Source organism: Podarcis tiliguerta (genome assembly GCF_965153285.1).
Source record: "Podarcis tiliguerta genome assembly, chromosome: 6".
Lineage (NCBI taxonomy): Eukaryota > Metazoa > Chordata > Lepidosauria > Squamata > Lacertidae > Podarcis > Podarcis tiliguerta.
Window position 1 is genome coordinate 59532422 of NC_139539.1, and position 7136 is coordinate 59539557.

Here is a 7136-nt window from a genome sequence, read left to right on the forward strand (position 1 = left end):
TTGACTAAACTACTGAAATATTTCTCTGGGTTAGCACACTCCAATGCATTCCCATGTAACTTGGAATATCAGTTTTGCATCGTGTCACTGCCTGCTCTGGCCCCCATCCTAGCTTTGGGACATTCACAGATTGTCCTAAAAGTTTGTGTTACAGTACTGACAAGTTAAATTACTAAGTTACTATAAATTAATGTTTTTCAGTAACTACAGGGGACTTTAATTTGAAACCACGTTAATTACATGGTGATTCTCGTTACCTCTGCTGCATTATCTCCTTGAAATCTCTGCAATTAATTTGTGTCGTTACTGTTGTTGCTGCTGCTGCTTTCAAACACAAACCATCCTAGCATTCATTATCACATACCCAGCAGTCTGCCTAGTGTTTTTCTTTTTTTCTTTTTAAAAGGCATCATATAAATCAACACCCTAGTTTCATGCCATGATATGTTGAATGAAGATGTGGACACAAACTAGGATTAAAATGACCAGAACCTTGTTGTTGTTTAGTCGTTCAGTCGTGTCCGACTCTTCGTGACCCCATGGACCAGAGCACGCCAGGCACTTCTGTCTTCCACTGCCACCCGCAGTTTGGTCAGATTCATGTTTGTAGCTTCGAGAACACTGTCTAACCATCTCGTCCTCTGTCGTCCTCTTCTCCTTGTGCCCTCCATCTTTCCCAACATCAGGGTCTTTTCCAGTGAGTCTTCTCTTCTCATGAGGTGGCCAAAGTATTGGAGCCTCAGCTTCACGATCTGTCCTTCCAGTGAGCACTCAGGGCTGATTTCCTTAAGAATGGATGCGTTTGATCTTCTTGCAGTCCATGGGACTCTCAAGAGTCTCCTCCAGCACCATAATTCAAAAGCGTCAATTCTTCGGCGATCAGCCTTCTTTATGGTCCAGCTCTCACTTCCATACATCACTACTGGGAAAACCATAGCTTTTACTATACGGACCTTTGTTGGCAAGGTGATGTCTCTACTTTTTAAAATGCTATCTAGGTTTGCCATTGCTTTCCTCCCAAGAAGCAGGCGTCTCTTAATTTCGTGGCTGCTGTCACCATCTGCAGTGATCATGGAGCCCAAGAAAGTAAAATTTCTCACTGCCTCCATTTCCTCCCCTTCTATTTGCCAGGAGGTGATGGGACCAGTGGCCATGATCTTCGTTTTTTTGATGTTGAGCTTCAGACCATATTTTGTGCTCTCCTCTTTCACCCTCAATAAAAGGTTTTTTAATTCCTCCTCACTTTCTGCCATCAAGGTTGTGTCATCTGCATATCTGAGGTTGTTGATATTTCTTCCGGCAATCTTAATTCCGGCTAGGGATTCATCCAGCCCAGCCTTTCGCATGATGAATTCTGCATATAAGTTAAATAAGCAGGGAGACAAAATACAGCCTTGTCATACTCCTTTCCCAATTTTGAACCAATCAGTTGTTCCATATCCAGTTCTAACTGTAGCTTCTTGTCCCACATAGAGATTTCTCAGGAGACAGATCAGGCACTCCCATTTCTTTAAGAACTTGCCATAGTTTGCTGTGATCGACACAGTCAAAGGCTTTTGCATAGTCAATGAAGCAGAAGTAGATGTCTTTCTGGAACTCTCTAGCTTTCTCCATAATCCAGCGCATGTTTGCAATTTGGTCTCTGGTTCCCCTGCCTCTTCTAAATCCAGCTTGCACTTCGGGGAGTTCTCGGTCCACATACTGCTTGAGCCTTCCTTGAAGAATTTTAAGCATAACCTTGCTAGCGTGTGAAATGAGTGCAATTGTGCGGTAGTTGGAGCATTCTTTAGCACTGCCCTTCTTTGGGATTGGGATGTAGACTGACCTTCTCCAATCTTCTGGCCACTGCTGAGTTTTCCAAACTTGCTGGCATATTGAGTGTAGCACCTTAACAGCATCATCTTTTAAAATTTTAAAAGAACCTTACTGAGAGGCAATAGGCAACATAGCTAAACTGTAAGAATAGTGCAAAGAGGAACTCTTAATATTAGTAGGCCTGACCAGTTTGGGGCAGGCATGGGCGTTCCCAGTGAAAACACTTCTTGCCCATTAAATATAGGCCATAAAGCTGTTCCTTCCAAGGGAGAGAACCAAATTTTTAAACAGGGATCACAACCCTCATTGAAAAGGTTAACTCGGTCTTTGCAGAAAAAGTAGTGCTTCCCGTACAAAGCCACAGGGCTGACAGTAGCCTCGGAAAGATCCTGCCCATATTCATCTTTGCATTTGTTGTCCGCAGATCCTGTGCAGAAGCCCACCTCTTTCATTTAATGTAAACTCCTGGGGGAGTTTTAAAATCCCCGTTATATCCTGAAAACCTTGCCAATCAGTTCCAGCCCTCCCCTTTTGCTTAAGTTATGATCATCAAGATAAATCATCATGTTGGAACACTCTTCCTCCACCCCCTGCCAGGCTTTTCCATACAGCCAAGGAAGCATTGCTTCACTGTGTGCCCTGAATGCTGAACCAATGTGTCTGTGGCCCTCAGCTGCTTTTGGAGGGGACTCTGAATACTACCTTATCTTTTCGTATTGTGGACATAGAGAGGAGAATGTAGCACATTGACATCTGATGCAGGAAATCTGTAAGCTGGGTTTGTATATATAATACCAGCAAGTGCCCACAAGCACCACTTTGATGTAATCCCACCCCCCCCACCCAAAGCTGTTTGTGACGGCTACTCCAGCAGTTTTTGCATTAACTTCTTGGAACAGGCCAGTGGCTGCAAGTGTCCTTAATGACACCCTCCTGATCCAAAATTTGAGACACTGAACGTGGTCTGTTCTACACCCAAAGGTGCAGAGGGCCTGATAACACGACCAGCAGATGAGAGCACTTCGCCTCCACAGTGATGGCTGGTTTGCAAAAACCAGTTAGATAGCCTAAAATTCTGGAATTCACTGGTGGGTTGGGGCTCCGGAAGAAAAACAACAAATCCCTGTTCGGAGGCCTTTGCAAAGCTTGAGCTCTCCAGATGTTTTAGACTACAACAGTCCCAGCCAGCCAATCCGATGTGATAAGAGATGATGGGAGTTGTAGTCCAAAACTTCTGGAAGGCATCAGGTTGGCAAAGGTTGCTTTTGGTCTATCTTTGCAGCAGGACAATGCTACAAGTACTCTCAGAAAGTTCTACTAAAGCTGTTAAAATGCCCTTTTCCCATCAAGGATAAGTCAAGCAGTTTTCTACCTAGAGGCATGGACCTTTGCTCTTTTTCATGGCCATGACTCAATACAAGCAGATCCCAATTTTTCTGATTCAGGCAGTTGGTTGAGTAGATCTCAAAGCCAAAGCAATTGTGCCTACAGTGCAGATGCAGGGTGGATTTTTAAAAATATCCCTGTGTGGAAAGCCTAGATAGGACTTGAGTGTTTGTACCCAGTCTCTCAACTCGACAGGCAAACAAACCTTCAAATGGATCAGTGGACGTGAAGCAAATGATAGCAATCTGAACCCCTTTGCACAGAGCTTTCTGAGCTCCACAGCTTAAACAGTGAGATGTTATTTTTTCGTGCGAATGCGAATGCTTGTTTTAATAGGATGGCCTGGATTTCTCCATCCAGTTTTTTAATAGGATGGCCTGGATTTCTCCATCCAGTTTTTTGGGGGCGGGGTGGGTGGAGTTACTTGCCTAGTAAACAAAGAACAGTAGAATTGATTCTGTCTTCCTCCCCCCCCCCCCTAAAAAAGAAAGATGGTATGAAGCAATAGCAGAGTAATGTTAATTTGTAACTTATTGGTTAGATTACTTGGATTCTCTTTTTAGGGATTGGGGTACATAGCGCACCAGGAATGCACAGCATGACCCCTTGTTCTCAGGATTTTTTTGTCAGCCCTACATGAAAGAGGTTTTGTGCTGGGATGCTCCACTCTGAAGCTGTTCTCTGTTTCGCATGTATTTACAGAGATGTATGAATATTTGATTAATGAGTCATGGTCTCTGGAGAAATTTAATAACTCTACTGCGGTACAAAGCCAGCTCCTTTACTGGTAACACAGCTGCCAAGGGTGTCTGTGACACTGAAGCCCTTTCGGGATCTAATGTATGCTGGGAAGTAAATTCCTTCATTACAAGGCGAGACATTATTCACTCCCCAATTTTGAACTTTTGCAAGCTCACTTTGCTGGCTCTGATTTGTAAAGATTTTCCCTGTGGAAACTAATCTGCGACATGTGAGCTTTCTTGTTTTGGCAAAAGTTGATGGGGAGGCCAGGTTGCAAAGAGACACATCCTGTCCTCCAGCATGTCAGAGGAAAAGACGTTCCCCTTGTGTTCTTGCAACACCTTTAATCTGAAAGATCACTATCAAATGATGTATGTTAAAAACAAAACAAAAAACAACACACTTGTCCTAGGTTGGCATGCACAAGAGTTCAAAATGAATTTCATAAGCTGTGGCAGGGGAGCTGCTAGCTGGGTCCCTTAGTCTGCATTCCTATACAGTGGTACCTTGGGTTACAGACGCTTCAAGTTACAGACTCCGCTAACCCAGAAATATTACCTTGGGTTAAGAACTTTGCTTCAGGATGAGAACAGAAATCACGCGGCGGCAGTGGGAGACCCCATTAGCTAAAGTGGTACCTCAGGTTAAGAACAGTTTCAGGTTAAGAACCGATCTCTAGAACGAATTAAGTTCTTAACCTGAGGTACCACTGTACATCTTTATCTCCAAGTAAGTCCCATTGAACTCAGTTGGTCTTACTTCTGGGCAAACCTGTATAGAATGGTGGTGTTATACATGTGTACTAGAATGTCATTTCCCCCATGCTTCCAGCATAACCCTATGTGTGTTTACTTCAATGGGTAGCTATGTGTAGGATTGCAGCTTTTAAGATAACAACCACAATTGCTGTGGTTTGGTGCACATTTGACTGACCCTGGTAAGACAGAGACAAATGGAGCTCATGATATCTGAATAAGGTTGCAATCGGTAAATTCTGTTGTTAATATCGGCCAGGAATGGTGTCAAGAGTTTTAAAAACTATGGGGATCCAGTGTGTTGTAATGGTTAGAGAGTTGGGCTAAGGAACTGAGAGCAGGATTCAAATCCCCAGTAAACCATGAAGCTCACTGGGTGACCTTGGGCCAGTCTCCATCTCTTAGCCTAACCTACCTCACAAGGTTGTTGTGAGGATGAAATGGGGGGGGGGGAGAACCATGTACACCACCTTGAGACCCTTGGAAGATAAAGGTGGTATATAAATGTAATAAATAACTAATAAAACTAAACAGAAAAAGACAGTGTCATCTAGCCTAGCAATTCCATTAAGAGCCTGGTTTGCAACTGTGCTGCATTTATTTCTCCTACCCACCTCCCAGCCAAATCAAACCCACAACCTTGTTAAGAGGGGGGAGTGTGTGTGTGTGTTTGTTGGGGTGGGAGGAACAGCTATTTCGGATTGTTCAGCATAAAATGTGGTAAAGATATGGAAACAAAAAAGAAATCAATTTAACGACAACTCAGATTTAAGAAATCTGAGAGAAAATTTCATCCGTATCACTTCTCTGTACTAGGAACCTATGCTTTATTGCTTGTCTTAGAATAAATCTTAGGTTTTTCTCTCCCCCCCCCCGCCCAGTTTTGTAGTTTCTGTATGGAGAAGTTAACTGCATTATAATAAAGTTTTATGTCACTGAATTTGTGCGTTTTGGAGGCTAGTTTAAGTTTGCGCGCGCTCTCTCTCTCACACACACACACACACACACACACAGAGTGTTTGTACATTTGGACTAAGCTATCATCTAGGGGATGAAGACAACGCAATGTAATCTATTACATGGATCCACTTGACCCACATGCACATTGTGTCTGTATTTGTCATGTAAATTAATCTTCTCTTAATGAAGGAGTTGGAAATCTGTGGTCTTCCAGCTGTTGCTAGACTCCACCTTCCATTAGACCCAGGTCGGGGATGATGGGAGATGCAGTTCAGCATTACCTGGGTTGCCTCAGGTTCCTCATCCCTGTTTTAACAGTAGTAAACAGCACACCAAGTCAGACCATTGGTCCATGTAGCCCAGTGTGCCTGCACTGACCAGAAGTGGCTCTCCAGGATTTCAGTCAGGCTCTTTTCCAGCCTTACCTGGACATGGAACCTGGCGGCGGGGGGGGGGGAACCTGGGGGGGGGGAGACACCTGCAGTGTGCATGTAATCAAAAGCACCAATCTTTGTCTTTCTAATTTCAAACTAGTATTGCTCCTTTTTTTTTTTTTTTTGGTATGGAGATTTCCACAGGAAATTATTCACTGCCCATTTTCTCATTCTCCAATTTTATTTCTAATATCTCGGAAAAGGGATCAATTCTCACTTAGAAAGTTAGGTAGAGATTTTAGTGGTGTTACTTCAGCTAAACTACTTGAAATAATGGGAAGAAACACTAAAGGAAAGGAAAAGGAAAAGATAAATTTAGTGCAGAGGCTTTCACGGGGAGTTTTAACTGCAGCTTAGAATTATACATGCTATGCAGAATTTCCTGCAACTCCTTCTCCTTAGGGCCACAATGCATTACAGCAGACGTATAATGAAGCTGCTATAAAATCTCTGGTAATTAAGGGGGATTTGACAGTAATTGCAACAGTGAATCAACTTAATTATTACCTGCTTCAAAGAGAGCTAAACTGATGTTATAATCTAACCTTTCCTACTTTTAAAATGAGAGATTAAACAAGTATGTGTAGCATTTAAGAATTAAATCTGTTGAGATAGAATTCTATTAATATGCTTTTACACACACACACACACACACACACACACACACACACACATATTGGGTATACACCGCTGATGTGAGCAGCAGAGCTATTATCCAACACCCACTGAAACAGCGAACATTTCTTCCCATGTTTAAACAGTTAGGTGCTGTCCAACATCTGTGCTGCAAGCCGTCTCCTTGGCTATTAACAGAGGGACCCATATAAAGCCCTCTGCTATAAAACTGTACCACACAAACCATACTGAACCCTCTAGCAGCCTTGTAGAAGAGGTCCAGTGTGATTTCTGGACAGTTTTAAGCACATTGTGCTGAATATGTATTTAAAACAGGGGTGCCAACTCAAATAAAATATTGGGGGGGCAGGTAAGCCCCACACCACAAAATCAATAAATTGATGTGGTGCACACACACCATTTGAATGGC

At 43.0% G+C, this 7136-nt stretch overlaps 1 long non-coding RNA gene across 1 annotated transcript; it reads right to left on the reverse strand.

The window, feature by feature from the left end:
• Positions 1 to 382: 382 nt before the first annotated feature.
• LOC310680986 lies at positions 383 to 5604 on the reverse strand. Its single transcript, XR_014513043.1, has 2 exons — positions 1923 to 5604; positions 383 to 492 (listed from the first exon to the last, which is right to left on the reverse strand). It is a non-coding gene; the product is annotated as an uncharacterized lncRNA (long non-coding RNA).
• Between the last annotated feature and the right edge of the window lie 1532 nt (positions 5605 to 7136).